The sequence below is a fragment of the Erinaceus europaeus genome, chromosome 16 (assembly GCF_950295315.1).
Source record: "Erinaceus europaeus chromosome 16, mEriEur2.1, whole genome shotgun sequence".
Classification (NCBI taxonomy): Eukaryota; Metazoa; Chordata; class Mammalia; order Eulipotyphla; family Erinaceidae; genus Erinaceus; species Erinaceus europaeus.
In genome coordinates this window covers 8,402,597-8,420,414 of record NC_080177.1, presented here as the reverse complement: position 1 = coordinate 8,420,414, position 17,818 = coordinate 8,402,597, and the positions used below count along the sequence as shown (strand labels likewise).

General features: G+C 45.9%; 1 long non-coding RNA gene across 1 annotated transcript in view; it reads right to left on the bottom strand.

The window, feature by feature from the left end:
* The window catches only part of LOC132533321 (uncharacterized), a 156,455-nt gene extending 143,456 nt beyond the window's left edge, over nt 1-12,999 (bottom strand). The window contains exon 1 of the long non-coding RNA XR_009545199.1: nt 12,876-12,999. This is a non-coding gene — a long non-coding RNA (uncharacterized LOC132533321). The remainder of the gene's footprint in view (nt 1-12,875) is intronic.
* Nucleotides 13,000-17,818: the final 4,819 nt, after the last annotated feature.

Here is a 17,818-nt window from a genome sequence, read left to right as displayed (position 1 = left end):
GGTTTGATGCCCCGGCTCCTCAGGAAGTCGCTTCACAGGCGATGAAGCAGGTCTGCAGGTGTCTATCTTTCTCTCGCCCTCTCTGTCTTCCCCTCCTCTCTCCTCTTCTCTCTGTCCTATCTAACAATGACGACATCAATAATAACTACAACAACAATAATAAAAAAAAAAAGGGCAATAAAAGGGAAAATAAGCATTAAAAAATTTTTTAAAGAGAAAGAAAGAGTAAGAGAAACATAACAAGTTCAGAAAAACAGACATTCGGTGTGCATGTAAATTAACAAGGCAGGTAAGTCAGGCTAAGGGAGACCAGATAGTAGACTCATTCATACACAAGAGTCTAGGTCTTAGCCTGGTGCACGATGGGCTACAAACCTTGAACAAGATAGGGTCGATTGTAAAAAAAAAAAAAGATCACTGAAAGTCAAATGGAGCAAGACAGAGGGAAGATCACTGATGGAAAACAAAGTCAGGGGAGTGGAGACAAGATGGCAGTTTGAACTGGCATATGCTCTGCAAAGAGGCAGCTTTAAAAACGGGGACTTGGGGTGAGAGCAGGATTTCCTGGCCAATGGTGGAGGAAGTATACAAGAGAGGTCAAAGTGGAACCAAGGCAGAACCATATAACCCACCCTTAGGCTGGCAAACAGAGGCTGAAAAGGACAAAGGAGGCACAGAGTTCCACCAAGCTGCAGATGCTACCATGATGCTAACCTGACTTCATTGGACAGATGATCTTACTGATATTCCCTGGAATCCCACCTCCCCAGAGCCCTGCCCCACTAGGGCAAGAGAGAAACAGGCTGGGGGTATGGATCAACCTGCCAATGCCCATGTCCAGCAGAGAAGCAATTAAAGAAGCCACACCTTCCACCTTTTGTTCCCCATGATGATCCTGGGTCAATGCTCCCAGAGGGCTAAAGACTAGGAAAGCTTCCAATGGAGGGGATGGGATACAGAACTCTGGTGTTGAAGATTGTATGGAGTTGTATCCCTCTTCAAGCCCCTGGTCCCTACCTGCAGGGGGGAAGCTCTGCCAGTGGTGAAGCAGGGCTACAGGTCTCTCTCTCCCCGCCATCTATCTCTCCCTCTCCCTACCTACCTATCTCTCTCTCCCCTACCTCTCTCTCTCTCTCTCTCTCTCTCTCCCTACCTATCCCCCCCCCCTCAATTTCTGTCTCTACCCAATAGTTCTAATTTTCATGACGTACCAGTCCTCCATCTGGCAGATTCTAAGACAGATCACTCACTTTTATGCCCCATGCTCATTTCTGTTGTTCATGGGGCTCGTCTTTTACCATCTTTTTGCCATCACAGTAGAGAATCCTGACACCCCAGCTTGTTCCCTTGCTGTATAACCAGCTCCCCTAGGAAACAGCATCCACGATGGCACAGAGTTGGAAATTCCAGCTGAGTTGAACACCTTTCCAATATGGGAACATCAGCGCTAATGTTCTGTGTCTGCCCCCATCCTGGACAGCAGATTTATCCAACAAGACGAAGGCAGGTGCCGCGTATTTCACCCACTTCCACATGACACCGAGACAGCAGAGGCAAGTTGGTAGATATCAGAATGTGAATCCAGAGAGACTGCAATACTCTAAAGTCAACAGGATAAAATCAGTGAGGAAACTAACAAGGGTCAAATACATTTGCTCGAAGGAATGACCGGCAAAGTCAGCTCTCCGTGAAATCCTGCAAGAGGAGTTTGCTACCCAGGATACTTATTTCTTTTAATAGCTTGGTAAACCTAACCCAGACCACGAGGACCACTATTCCCCAGAGCTCAAGTGGCAAAATAAACCTGAAGACACCTTTTCAGTGAGTTTGGTGTTCACCTAGAAGACAGAGGCGAGGCGGGGCGAGGCGGGGCAGGGCAGGGCAGGGGGCACTGATCTCCCCTCAGAAGCCCTGTTCCATTCCACAAGAACTTAACACATTCACACACACACACACACACACACACACACACACACACACACACACACACACACACACACACACACGATTCTCTCTGGATGTGCAGTTACACTTCCCCACCAATTAATCTCTTAAAGTATTTCCAAGGGGCCAGATGATGGCGTGCCCAGTTAAGTGCACATATTATTGTGTGCAAGGACCTAGGTTCAAGCCCCTAGTCCCCACCTACAGGAGTGAAGCAGTGCTGCAGGTGTCGAACTCTCTCCCTCCCTTCCTCCCTCCCCTCCCTAAATTTCTCTCTGTCCTAGCAAATTAAAATAAATTTTTAAATGATGTTTTCTAATGCCTATTAACCTCTGCATTTATTTATTTATTTATTTATTATTCATGAGAAAGATAGGAGGAGAAAGAGAAAGAACCAGACATTACTCTGGTACATGTGCTGCCAGGGATTGAACTAGGGACCTTCTTCTTCTAGCGTTTGCCCTTCTTCCGTAGCCAGTCAACAGCATCAGGTTGAGCCTGATGTAAAGTTTCGAGACCTCCTTTGAATCTGGAGAGGTGGTAGTCGTTGACTATGTGGGTCACAGTCTGTCTGGAGCCGCAGGGGCAGTTCAGGTCGTCTCTGGCTCCCCAGCGATGGAACATAGCGGCGCACCGGCCACGGCCTGTTCGATAGCGATTGAGGAGGGCCCAGTCCTAACGTGCTAGGTCAAAGCCGGGTTGATGCTTGCAGGGGTCTGTGATGAGGTGTTTGTTCTTGACCTCAGCTGACTGCTAACTCTGTTTCCAAGAGTCTGGAACAGAGAAGTTCAGTGTAGGCGTAGGGGACCAGATTGGGTGATGAGACGTCAAGCGTTGGACAGGGTGGGCGAAGATATCCGTGCATATTGGCAGGTCCGGTCGAGCGTAGACGTGGGAAATGAACTTAGATGATGCTGCATCCCGACGAATATCTGGTGGGGTGATGTTGCTAAGAACTGGCAGCCATGGAACCGGGGTGGAACGGATGGTTCCAGAAATTATCCTCATGGAGGAATATAATTTGGAATCGACCAAGTGGACATGGGGGCTACGGAACCATACTGGGGCACAGTATTCTGCAGTGGAATAGCATAATGCCAGAGAGGATGATCGTAGTGTGGAAGCGCTCACGCCCCATGAGGAGCTGGCCAGTCTTGCAATGATGTGATTCCTCGCGCCCACCTTTGCTGCAGTTTTTATGAGATGTTCATGAAATGACAGAGTGCGATCGAGAGTAACGCCAAGATAGACTGGCTGGGCTTCATGCCGGATTCTCGTACCGCCAAGCTGCACATTAAGCTCACGCGAGGCCGAGGCATGGTGTAGATGGAAAACAGATACCGTTTTTGCAGTGCTAGGGATTAGTCGCCATTTTTTACAGTAATCAGATATCAGAGACATGTCTTTCGTGAGTATTTCCTTGAGGATGTCGAACTTTGATGCCTGAGTTGCACAGCAGATGTCATTGGCGTAGATGAACTTCCTTGAAGAAGTTTCTGGGAGGTCATTGATGTAAATATTAAATAGTGTAGGAGCTATTGGGGTGCATTGGATCGACCTTCCCGTGGTGCATCTCGTGAGTACCCATCCATTGGGGAAACTGACGATCCTTCCTAGCCGACTGAATCCACATGGATCCCAGTCACTTTCAAAGCCAGCAACTAGGACCTCATGTCTGAGAGTCCATTGGTTTATCCATTTCGCAACCTCCCAAGCCCTGCATTTTTGTAATGACTTATGGAGACTCAATATAGCCTGATCAGGTTATTCCTGCATTCATTCCATGCAGCACACAGCACTTCTCCCCCTGAACTTTCAGCACCACTGTAACCTATTGCTTCACTCACAGTGTATGTAAACTCCCTTTCTGGCTAGGTCATTACTCTTATTTCCACTGTCCTGTACACTGCTGACCCTTAGTGGGAACAGAATAACTGCTTAGGGAAATGAACAGCAAAACATGGTGGAACACCCAGAAAGTGTATATGGGGGGGAGCTGTGTTGATAACACAAACTAAAGCATTGCAAAGATCTTGAACAAAACAGATTTATTTATTTACCAATTTATTTATTGTAGAGAGAGAAGAGACACACCAAAAGGGAAAGACTCCCTACCACTGCCTCACCAACCATGGAGTGCCCTCAGATATCTAAGGGCAGATTAGGCTACAACGAAGAGGAAGAGAGAGGCTGGGGAGGTAATTCAGAGGGTGTCTATGGAGTATAGATGAAGCCAGTCACAACTTTTTTTTTTTGGCCTCCAGGATTATTGCTGGGACTCAGTGCCTGCGCCATGAATCTACTGCTCCTGGAGGCCATTTTCCCCCCCTTTTGTTGCCCTTGTTGTAGCCTTGTTGTGGTTATTATTGTTGATGTCGTTCGTTGTTGGATAGGACAGAGAAATGGAGAGAGGGGAAGGGAAGACAGAGGAGGAGAGAAAGACAGACACCTGCAGACCTGCTTCACTGCCTGTGAAGCGACTCCCCTGCAGGTGGGAAGCGGGGGCTCTCGAACTGGGATCCTTACGCTGGTCCTTGCGCTTTATGCCATGTGTGCTTAACCCGCTGTGCTACTGCCCGACCCTCAGTCATATCAACTTTTTTTGGAGCAGAGCCTACCCATTTTATGAGATTCCACGGGCAGCTGGCCATTTGGCTCTGCCGTTATACCCAAAAATTTCTGTTTCTTGACGATTCTGCATCATGCAAGAATCAGGGGCCATTTCATTGTTTTGCAGTGGCCCAATTAAGGTGTCTCCATCCACATTTGTTCTGTAAACTGCACCATAAAAAGCTGCCATTTAGGAATTTTGCACACAATCAATTCCACCTCCTGTGTAGGTACAAAATGTCAATTTCAAAATTACTGTCAGGCAGGGTTACTGAACAAGTTGTCAGCAACTTATTTCCAAGTTCATTTGAGAGAGCTCAATGGGGGAGGGATGTTACCCACGGTGGTACTGGAGAGAACTTCTCCAACTTCTTTTAAATTTTTTAATTATCTTTATTTATTGGATAGAGACAGCCAGGAATCGAAAGGATGGGGGAGGGGGGAAAGAGAGAGAGAAAGAGACACCTACAACATTGCTTCACCACTCACAAAGCTTTCCCCCTGGGAGTCAGGTGGTAGTGCAGTGGGTTAAGCGCAGGTGGTGCAAAGCTTCCCCCTGTGCAAGTGAGGACCAAGTGCTCAAACCAGGGTCCTTGTGTATTGTCACATGTGCATCACCACCCGGCCCCAACTTTCTTAATTTTCAAAAGACCATAATTTTAGCTACTTCCCAACTCTACACAACAGCTTAAATAACCAGTTTCCAGAGACTGAACTATAAACAAATTCTTGGTCCATATTAGCAGGTGTTGAGGGCACTAGTGGGGAAGCGGGGAGGAGGGATACCTGGATCTGGGGGCTTTGTATCTTGTATACAACTTAAGGAGATGATATTTTGCCGGTGAGAGGGGGGATGACACATTGTAGAGAGATGTGAAATTGTGTCTGAGGCAACGATCTTACAAAATACAATTTCCCCAATAAAAAGTGCTTTGTTTTTTGCCTTTCTTTGAAAGGCAGGCATACATATGCAGAACTGACCCCACTGTCCCCCACCTCTTCCCACCACCTCAACACCAGTGGCCCAGGAGATAAACTGCCCAGGGCATCACATTCGTTCTTCAACCTCTCTATTGATCACACAATGCTTCTTATTATTGAGGACTACAAATATATCATTATAGGATTCCCAGTTTGTAACTGTACCTGAATTAAGATAAGGTGCTTTGGACTGAAGAGGAAAATACTCACAGATTCATTTTCACATCATGATGACCAAACCACCTGCAGGATTTCCTTTGACATTCTTAATCCTAATTTTCTAGAAGCAGGATATGTAACAGAAGACAGGGAAAGGGAACAGAAAGAATCCTCCCATGCCACAACTTGGAACATCATAAGCAGTCAAATAGCTAATCGGAGGCAATCCACACTTTAACCACTTTTGGAAACAGATGGTTCTAAATGTGACTAATTTTCTTCCACATTTAACAGCAACATCAGAAATTAAACATGTTATAGAAACCATTAGGCCCAGTCTCACCCCTGCTACAATCTGTGTTGTCTATTAGGGAGATCATATCCCATTAACGTATTTACATTAATTGAAGGAGGAAGTTTGAAGAAAGGGAGAGAACACATTATCACTGCTCACTCGCGAGCAAAGACTAGACTCTGCCTTTTCCCGGTACAGATCAAACCTGCCTGGAGGTCATCCTGTCTCTTCCTACCAAGGAAGTTGGCAGATCAGCTGAGGTTTGAAAATCAGTCTTCTCATCTAGAATCCTGCGCTAGTCTCAGAAACTACAGTGATTTTTCCATCTCCAGTAAGTAACATCGCCTCCTTGTGAATGTTTGGGCTTCTTGATTATTAAGATGTCGAAGTAGCGATCCAAACTCCAGTTCCGGTTTTGTCTGAACTTACAGCAAACAATCGGGCATGCAAAATTAAGCCCACAGAGAATTCCTGCGGACAGCAGGCTCGTGGATGGTTTAGAGTCCAAGTCTAAACATGTACTGACTTCACCAATCTTTCTCAGCCAGGGAGCCTGGGTGAGAACTTTCTCCACAGTTCTTGGGAGAAAGAAAGTCATATTGTGTATGATCTAGACGCCACAAGAATGTGAAACATAGGGAGTTGGGCGCTAGCGCAGTGGGTTTAAGTGCATGTGGCGCAAAGCACAAGGACCGGCGTAAGGATCCTGGTTTGAGCCCCCGGCTCCCCACCTGCAGGGGAGTCGCTTCACAGGCGGTGAAGCAGGACTGCAGGTGTCTATCTTTCCCTCCCCTGTCTTCCCCTCCTCTCTCCATTTCTCTCTGTCCTATCCAACAGCGACATCAATTACAACAATCATAACTACAACAATAAAACAACAATGGCAACAAAAGTGAATAAATAAATAAATAAATAATAAAAAAGAATGTGAAACATTTATAAGCACCTTTTCTGAGAACCTTTGCTCCAAATATAAGAGAATTAATACTACCCCCTGTCCTTCCTTCTTGAGCATTAAAGACACTGGGTGGGGGGGGCAGTGACGCACCTGGTTGGTTAACCACACACAGTACGAAGTGCCAGGAAATGAACAAGGATCAGGGTCTGAGTTCCCCACCTACAGGGAGATGCTTGACTTGCGACATAGCAGGTCTGCAGGTGTTTCTCTGTCGTTCCCCCACTCTATCTCCCCTCCCATCAATTTATCTCTGTCCTATCCAATTAAATGGGAAAAAAATGCCGCCAGCAGTGGATTCAGAGTGTAGGCACAGAGCTCCAGCAATAACCCTGGAGGGCAAAAAAAAAAAAAAGACAGGGGCCAGGCAGTGGCGCACCTGGTTAAGAGCACACATTACAACGCACAAGGACGCAGGTTCAAGCCCCTGATCCCCACCTGCAGGGGGATAGCTTCACAAGTGGTGAAGCAGGGCTACAGGTGTCTCTCTTCCAGCCTCCCCTTCCCCTCTTAATTTCTCTCTGTCGTTACTCAATAATAATAAATAAATAAACAAACAAAAGAGGAAAAAAAGACTTTGATTAAGTAGATACAAGTGCTGTCTTCATCTCTCAAAATATACGGGGGGGGGGGGGGGGGAGGGTGGCATGATGACCCCAACCAATCCCAGGAGAGAGAGAGACAGAGCTAAGGCAAGTCCTAAAAATGGTAAGTGGAGAAGAACCACAAAGAGCCTGGTGAGCCATAAATCATAAGATTGTTCAGTCTGAGAAGGTGAAACGTGAAGGGGAGAAGGAGCAAAGGTTTTGAAAATATGAGACGCAGAGGTAGCATAAAAATGAACGTATTAGGGGTCAGGCAGTGGCACGACAGGTAAAGCACACAGAGTACAAAGCTCAAGGACCCACTCAAGGATCCCGCTTCAAGCCCCAGGACCCCCACCTGGAGGGGGGAGGGTGTCAGCTCACAAACGGTGAAGCAGGTCTGCAGGTGTCTATCTTTCTCTCACCCTGTCATCTCCGCCTCATTTCTTTCTGTCTTATCCAACAAACTACAAAAATGAAAAACGATGGCCATCAGGAGCAGTGGATTTGTGGTACAGACACCAAGCCCAGCGATAACCCTGAAGAGAGGCAAAAAAAAAAAAAAAAAAAAAGAGACCGCGTTCAAGTGTCAAAATCTAAGTAGAGACGGTGAGGGGAGGTGAGAAATGAAGCCGTTTTGACATTACAAACAGATACGTTTAGGGTAAAATTTAGCTTTCCCATGCTAAATTAATGCAACGAATGAATTTCTCCAATGTCCTACAGTCCCACGTGCCTCTGCCAGTGCAGGCTGAAGCACTTACTCCCGCCAGCATAATGGGGGTTATCCAGCAGACAGTAGCAGATAAAACCATCTCAGGAATTACTGTGGGTAGCAGGAGATGGCTCTGCTGACAGAGCACATGCCTTCTGATGCATAGGAGCCTCGTAGGTTCGAGCCCTGACTCCACATGGGGGCACCATGGAGAACAGTAGGAGAGCCCCCTGAATGATGAAGCACTGTCGTGGTGTATGTCCTCTCTCTCTCTCTCTCTCTCTCTCTCTCTCTCTCTTCCAAATAAAGGAATGAAAAATTTGACCCAGGGAGGCTGCTCAGTGTGGTGTTACGTATGTGTGAGGGCCTGTTCCCACAAGAAAACGTCACTAGAGCTTATCATAAAAATAAGGCGAGACCATGGGGGTCGGGCGGTGGCGCAGTGGGTTAAGCGCATGTGGCGCAAAGCGCAGGGACCGGCGTAAGGATCCCGGTTCGAGCCCCCGGCTCCCCACCTGCAGGGGAGTCGCTTCACAGGCGGTGAAGCAGGTCTGCAGGTGTCTATCTTCCTCTCCCCTTCTCTGTCTTCCCCTCCTCTCTCCATTTCTCTCTGTCCTATCCAACAACGAATTGTGTCAACAAGGGTAATAATAATAACCACAACTAAGCTACAACAAGGGCAACAAAAGGGGGAAAAAATGGCCTCTAGGAGCGGTGGATTCATGGTGCAGGCACCGAGCCCAGCAATAACCCTGGAGGAGGAAAAAAAATAAATAATAAGGTGAGACCTTTCAAATAACTCGGAACTGGACCAAAAGAAAAAAAAAATCAGTGAGAAGGGGGGCTGGGTGGAGGCCCACATAGTACAAAGCACAAGAACCAGCACAAGAACCTCAGTTCAAGCCCCTGGCTCCCCACCTGCAGGGGGCACACATTACAAGCTGTTGAAGCAGGGCTGCAGGTGTCCATCTGTCTCTCTCCCTCCACTCTCAATTTCTCTCTGTCCTATCCAATAAAACTGGGGGAAAAATGGCCTCCAGGAACAGTAGATTCATAGTGCTGACACCAAGCCCCAGTGATAACCCTGTAACCAGTAAATAAATATTCATTAAAAAAAAAGATGGGAGTCGGGCTGTAGCGCAGCGGGTTAAGCGCAGGTGGCGCAAAGCACAAGGACCGGCATAAGGATCCCGGTTCGAACCCCGGCTCCCCACCTGCAGGGGAGTCGCTTCACAGGCGGTGAAGCAGGTCTGCAGGTGTCTATCTTTCTCTCCTCCTCTCTGTCTTCCCCTCCTCTCTCCATTTCTCTCTGTCCTATCCAACAACAACAACAATAATAACTACAACAATAAAACAACAAGGGCAACAAAAGGGAATAAATAAAATTTAAAAAAAAGACTAGCTGCTTTAAGATTTCATTGGTCTACACTGCAAATGCATTTAGATTCTAGATGTCGGGATACAATCTTAGCCAGTGGACCACAACTCAGGTGAGCAACTGAGAAGACATTCAATCAAGCTCAGATGTCTTTGACAGTCCGCATCTCCCAACAGTCTGCCACCCCTGCACCCCACCCCCCCCCCGTCTGTATATCTTTGCAGCTTTACTTCTATTCCTCCCGCTGCATGGCCCCAGCCAAATCACAGCACTCGCTTGACTGAATACACAGCCCACATCACCCCAACTCTGCACTCATCTCCAACTGCCTTCATTCTGGCATATATCCCACTCACAGTCTCCCCTCTCTATGAAGACTTTCCTGCCTTTTACAGAAAAGATTTCTTCTTCCCTTGGCTCCTCTTTCCTAGTGCTTTGTGTTTCTCTCTTCAGACACCTGATTTGGTCTTACTGTCTTTAACATAAACAGACTACCTGGACTCGAACTCCAACCTACTACCCACCTGAAAGGAAGATACCTAGCAGGCAAGTTATTAATTTTTCTTTTTTTTTTAATGAGGTGCCAAGAATGAACACACAGCCTGTCCGACATCACGCACAGTACCGTTGAGTGGTCTCCCAGGCTCAGTTTTCCCTTCTTCCTTTTGTTCAATCTTTTTCTCTTTCATTCTGTTTTTTTGTTTGTTTGTTTTGTTTTGTTTTTTTTAGGAAGGGGTAAGTAGAGAGGAGAAACACAGCAGCATAATATACCATGCATGATGCTCTTTTTTTTAAATATTTATTTATTTATTTCCTTTTTGTTGCCCTTTTTTTTTGGTTTTTTTTTTTTTTTGTAGTAGTAGTTGATGTTGTCGTTGTTGGATAGAACAGAGAGAAATGGAGAGAGATGGGGAAGACAGAGAGGGGGAGAGAAAGACAGACACCTGCAGACCTGCTTCACTACCTGTGAAGCGACTCCCCTGCAGGTGGGAAGCCGGGGGGGCTCGAACCGGGATCCTCACGCTTTGCACCACATGCGCTTAACCCGCTGCACTACCACCCGACTCCCTCATGGTGCTCTTATATGGTGTCAGGTCTCAAATCTAGCATCGCATACACAGCAAGGCATGTGCTCTACTGGGTGAGTTATCGCCTTGTCTTAAACATCTTTGAGCCTTGGCCCTATCTAAAATTGAACATAATCGAAGGGCCCAAAGTGGTAAGATTTTTGCTAACGATTAAATAGACAAATCTCTGTGGCACTCTAGTAAAATATGAGTGACCCACCAGAGTGCTTGTTACTGTCATCTTCACTGCCATCATTCATTCTGTCTACCAAGTCCCAGAGTCGTTAAGGACTCACATTTTAACTCATCACCTATCCCAAAGCCTTGCACTGTGATGTGTGTATTCTGGCAAACATCCCATAGCTGGCTCTCCTAAGATGGGGAAGATTTTGACTTGTGGTGCTTGCTACCAACCATGGTGTAGGAATCCCCATCGGGGGTAAATATCAAGCACCCAAGACGATGTCACGGAAGGCGAGGCTGAGAACACATGCTCACAATCAGCTCCCGGGGCTTAAAGAACACAGCAGAGTATCAGTGGATGAGCTCAGTACATCACCATGGAACTGGAAACAAGGCGCGGCCTTCTAAAATTTTACCACAGCTATCAAAGGGTCAGGTATGTGGCTATCTATCACCAGTAGTAACTTGCATTGTTCCTCGTCAAGAAAATAATCAGGGGTTTTCTTAAAACCATGGATTTTTATGTATTATCTCTCCACTTAGAAAAGAAGCCTGAGTATCGTGTTTGCAGAAATCTGGTCACTGCAAGATATATGTGAACTCCATGTTCCAACGATGACAACAACAAAAAAAGTGAGTATTTACTGTGACCAATCAAATCCATAATGTGAGCTGACACACCAAGAACATAAATACATGCAATGCACAGAAAAATTCACATGAGGAGAGACTACAAGGCAGGAGAGCACATCTCAAACTCTGTTAATGCAAGTGGTCGTCTTGAAGAGACAAACTTTTAGACTACCTTTTAGATGGGCTTAGGACCCTGGGAGTCTGGTCTGTCCATGGTCCCTCTCTGGTCAAGTCCTATCCCCTTGCTTCTCTCTGACAAATCTTTTCCTACTCAGCTCTAGTGGTATTCAGAAGTGAAGCTATAACCCCCAAACAGTTCTTCAACTTTAGTTCACTTCTGCACTCACTCCATTCTCTCATTTTTCCCTCTCTTAAAATATCAGCCTCAGCTGCCACTGCTTTCTATTTGCATATAAGCCCTTTCTAGTTTTCTCGTCCCCATTTCAAACTGCTTTTTCCTTGGCACTTTTTCCTCTGTCAACCTCTACTCATTCATCCTTTCTCAGTCTGCAAGTGTGAGTGTGTATGTGTCCTTCATTAGAATGGGCTTACAACAAGACACGTCTCTCAGTGAATGTGTTGCACTCATTGGCTTCTTCCCTCTAAGAATCTGTCTGTATCTCTTAAGTAGAAAGGGTCACACTATCTGTATGTCATGGGCTTCATTCACATGGTTCTACCCACAAGCTCTGAATATCTCTACTGAAATACCTGCCCCGTTTCGTCCTGCTGACGATGACTTATGCCTCTTTTCCTTAAAGAAAACATAACTTTCCTTGGGTTGATAAACAGACAACACTATAAAAACCAAATTCACCATCTTTACCGAATGCAGTAAAAATGTTCATAGAACTGGGGTTCTGATCAGAGCTGTTCAGCAAGGATGATGCACCTTATTTCACTGGGTTGTTGTTCTAACACCATGTGACACCCATCAGTGGCTCAATCTACAAATTATTAAACCTCATCAAGAAAGCTTCTAGATGCCTGCTTCCCCTGGCAAAAATAAATCCACTGTCTAATATATTATATTGACACAAATTAATTCTCCTCCCTGTAGGTAATTCCTGCTGGAACACGCTCTCTCATAGCATACATGACACGAGTGCTTTAAAAGGAATGTCTTATTTTCAGCAGTCACTAAGAGCCTTTCTTAAATGGACAGCTGCTGAAATCTGCACCCCAGTAGAGGAAGTACCAGAACACATTCACAATGAGGGCCTGACAAAGGAGACTCTGGTCTTTATGGAGTCATGTCATTTGTTAGACCTCTTTTAAGAAAGCACAAGATAATGCACACAGAATTATGTAAAAATAAATAAGGAAAGTATCTATTTAGAAAGCCTGCATGGAGGCCAGGAGATAGCTCACCAGAGGGAAAGTACATCTTCTTGGTACATAACAGGTTCCACATCTGAGTCCCAGCACCACCTGGGAACACCATGGACAGCGCCAGTGGTCCTCCAATGGCTGGTGGAGCAGTATCATTGTGTCTTTTTCTTTGTTTCTATCTGAAATAAAAATTTTAAAAAATATATGAAAAAGTCAGCCCAGGAGAGGTTGGAATCATATACAAGTGAGGCTCTGATCTCACACACACACACACACACACACACACACACACACAGAGATTTTTTAAAAGACTAAGTGCAGCCCAGGAGGTGGTGCCGTGGCTTAAGCATGGAACAGTCAACTATTAAGTGCCAGGTCTGAGCCCCAGAATTGCATGTGCCAGAATGATGCTCTGGTTTCCTCTCATTCTCTCTGGTGGCTGTTCTCTCTAAGTCTTTAAAATTAATTAATTAATTAATTAATTAATTAATTAACATAAAAAGCATGTATGCAAGTGAAGAAATCAGAAATGTGAATCTCATTAGCTTGGGGCTGGGTGATGGTGTACCTAGCTGAGAGCACATATTACAACGCATAAGGACCCAGGTTCGAGCTATCCTATCCCCACCTGCAGGGGAAAGCTTTGGGAGTTGTGAAGCCATGCTGCAGGTGTCTTTGTCTCTCTCCTTATTATCTCCCCCCTCCTTGACTTCTGACGGTTTCTATCCAACAAATAAATAAAGACAATTAAAACCAATTTTTTTTTCAATCTCTTGAGCCTCACCGTAATTTTACTTCCTCTCACCTTGGAAGTTTTCCTTCAAGGAAAGAGCTGCACTTTCTTGCCTGCTTTCCCTATTTCGATTTATTTTCTTTTCTCGTTTTATTTAATAATGATCGACAAGACCACAGGATAAGAAAGGTACAATTCCACACAATTCCCACCACCAGTGTTCCGTACCCCATCCCCTCCACTGGAAGCTTTCCTATTCTTTATCCTTCTGGGAGCATTGACCCAGGATCATTATGGGGTGCAGAAATGGAAGGCCTGGCTCCTGTAATTGCTTCTCCACCAGACATGGGTGTTGACTATCTCTATTTCTATCTCTACCTCCGTCTCACGGACACACATGCACATAATAGAATGGGGTAAAAAGAGCAAGCCCCTACCACCAGTGTTTTCCACACATGACCCCCTTTAGATGGGGCAACCCACTCAACCGTCACACCAACCTCTGCAAAAGACACTATTTCCAGTTTCATCTTACAGCTAAGGAGACCAAGGCCAGGAAGGGTTGAGCAACTGCCCAAGGTCACAACACCATGGAGAACAGAGCCAGGGTCCAAGGTCAGTACCCTGTGGTTAGACAGCATATGTAGGGCCCCCCCTAAGGCCAAAAAATATTGATCAGTCTTACCCGCACCATTTGTCTACATTAATTTGTCTTTATCCCATCGTGAATGTTCTCAGCAAAAGCAGCACCAAGAATGTTGATCTTAAAATGAACACAAATTTGGACCTTGGACTTGCACTGCAAGTCCTCCAACACCGGGGCTTAAGTCCTCATCCCCAATTGCTCCGAGTCAATCCTCCCAAGCAAAATGAGCTCTTTCATCAGTCATGGGCAAATGGCCTTTGAGTGGATGGAAGTTGTCGCCGTGGGTTGTGGGTTCTCCAAATCACTAAGTTCAGACCATTTCGAATGTCAAATGGGCACTTAACAGGCAACAGCTGAGAATCTGGCTTGATTTTATTTTGGAGTCAAATCCTTTCCCAGCGAAAGTATTATTCGATAATTCCCCACATTACCTAGAAGTGTCATCAAATAGAAAATAAAGATATTTTTCACATCCTTAAGTCATTCAGAAACATTGGGGATGATCCTTCTAATGTGCAAGGCTCGGGGATAAAGTTGCTCACTTTCAATGGGTGTTTTCACTTCCCTAGGACCCGGGGGTCATCAGGTGCAGGGAAATGGGGAGTTTAACAAGCGGCCCCAAAGAGCCAGGAGATAATCTACCCAATAGACTCACCATCAGCTGTGATTTTAGTGCTGAGATTCAAGTCACAAAGAACCATGCAAGTACTTATTACACCAATCACGAGTGTTTGCCCATGACATAATACTTGGCACACAATACACACACACACACACACACACACACACACACACAGCATGGCTACCCTACTGTACTACTGTATGCCAACGAAGAAGACTGGTTTGCCAGTGACATCCTTATTTTCAAAGCAATTCTAAAATAGGTCTTTTTAAAAAAGATAATTAAGATATTTTTGTAAGCAAACAAAGTAACAAAACACAATCACCAGGCTGGGGGTATGGACTGACCTGCCAATGCCCATGTTCCAGCAGAGAAGCAATTACAGATTTCAGAACTCCCATCTTCTGCACCCCACAGAGAATTGTATGCACGCTTGTTGTCTCATAATTTTGTCAGTCAGTATTATATCACTAATAATTCTTCTCATTCAGAATCTGAGTGGTAAGACTATGCGCAGCTAGAATCCTGGCCCCACAAAGGAAGAAACAGAAAAGGCAAAAAGGGAGGAAGATAGAAAGTAACGAGGGAAAGGAAGAGAGGAAGGAAGGAGGAAGAGAGAAAGAAAGGAAAGCAGAGAGTCAGGGAAAGACCTGAGCAGGGCTCCTGGAATGGAGGACGCAATGGGTAGTGTGGTGGGTTAAATCTTGGGGTTCTCTAGCCTGGATAGACGAGAGAACCCCAAGGGAGTAAAAGGGGGGGAGGAAGAATACTGGCTTGTCAGGAAAGTCATGATGTATTTCTCCATGCAAACATGTGTTACGACTTTTCTGACAACCCAATAATCAAAGTCTTTAAAACTCACAAGGACTGGGGAGGGCACCTATATAGATAGGTGTCTTCACAAGATGACAGTTTCAAGGCAGAAAGTGTGACAAATCAGAAGAACTAACAGGTTGGATGCAATGAGCTAAGACAAGAAGAGGATGAAGGCCAGAATCAAGATTTAGAAACACATGTATACTGGGCACATTTTGCTCATCCCCTACCTGCATGCCACACTCTTTTCCATGATCCTGTTTAATCCTAACAATAGTCCCTCCAGGGAGAGTCTTGGGTTTTTGGTTTTTTTTTTTTTTTTTTCCCATATCTGCTCTAACATTTGGTCATTTTAAAAAAAAAGAAATAAAAAGTTTTTTTTTTTCTAGGAAGGTGAGGTCACTAGCAGAAATGATGTCTTCAGCAGCAGAATAAATTCTCACCTCTCTGGGAGGATTTCTTTCTGGCTCCTTCTAAGGGCAAAGGTGACAGGGCAAAGGAACTGCCTATCTCCAGGTAAGATGCTGGCTCCTTTGGACCCTTTCAGGACAGGAGATGCCCCAGATGCTCGAAGAAGCAGGTGAAATACCCACTAAGTCCTTGGTTGCTAACCACTTCAAGACACCATTCCTTTCACTGCTATCATGACAACAAATTCACATGGCAGAACAACCTCAGTTAATTCATTGGAAGACATGGCATGTGATCTGCAAACATCTAGAGAGTCCCCAAACCCAACCAGCAGCAGGGGAAAATGAATGCATGGGAATTCTTTAAAATAGCTGTGGGAGGGTCAGCAGGATAGCTCCCAGGAAGGGCACCTACTTTGTCACTTGGGAACCTAGGTTGAGGCCACCCCTCGCCGCACTAGGAGAAGCTGCGGTGGTGTTGTGTCTCCCTCTCTTACTCTGTGTCTTGAGGTCTGGGAAAGTGGGCATGGAGGGGAGTTAGGCGGTAGCACAGCGGGTTAAGTGCACATGGCGTGAAGCGCAAGGAGTGGGGTAAGGTTCCCGGTTCGAACCCCCGGCTCCCCAATTGCATGGGAGTTGCTTCACAAGCAGTGAAGCTGGTCTGCAGGTGTCTTGTCTCTCTCACCCCCTCTGTCTTCACCTCCTCTCTCAATTTCTCACTGTCCTATCCAATAATAAGGGCAACAAAAAAAATGGGGAAAATGGCCTCCAGGAGCAGTAGATTGGTAGCGCATACCACCGAGCCCCAGCAATAACCTCAGAGGCAAAAAAAAAAAAAAAAAAAAATGTGGGCCTGGAGAAGTGAGTTCCCAGTAACAGCAACAACTTTCAAAGAGGGATTCGGTCGGAGATTTAGGGCAATACATGTTTTCATTTTCAAGCAAAATTTCTAGAAGAATCCCTGGCTTCTGAGTAGCAGCAAAAGGTATGTGGAAATTCACAAGCAAGAACCCTCTCCAAGCAGCTCCTTTCCTCATACGGAACAGGTTACCCACTCACTCCCCACCCCACCCCCACACCCACTTCACCAACAATTTGTTTTACTTTGACAGGTCCTACTAAATAATGGTTTCATCATTAAACATCTGGCTTCTCCCTAGTAGATTAGGCCTCCAATGACGAAAGTGTGTTTATAATTCTAATTTGAAACACAGCACATTAATATGCTGATTCTCATAATGTTTGCCTTAACCTGTTTGGAGAAATTATGACTACAAATATCTTGTACACAACACCTCTAACTACCAGCTTGTACAAACAACATAAGAGGCGCGGCTCCTCCGCCAGACGATTGAAACCACTTCAGAGGCCATCATGATTAGTGCTCTGGCTGGAAGCCACATTTTCCACGGAAACGCAGCATCTGTCTCCGAGATGCCACCATCCCAGGCTCGCAGACCCACCTCCAGCACCGGAGCTAATCAGTACACTGGAGAGAGCCAGATGGTGTGCCCGCCTACCCACCCACCCAAGAGAACTCTGCCTTTTCCTGAGCTAGGCACAGTGGAGGGAGAGAGCTCAAACCGGCTCCAAGGCCTGTGTCCTCGGGCCCTGGGTTCCTGCAAGGCTGGGTGCAAACAGGCACCACTAAAAAAGAATGCAAATGAGAGAGCCATTCATTATTTAAGGCTGGCACCTTGCCATGCCTTCCTCCTCAGGGCCTGGGCATGCCCGGGGGAGCAGGGGGAGCATCTG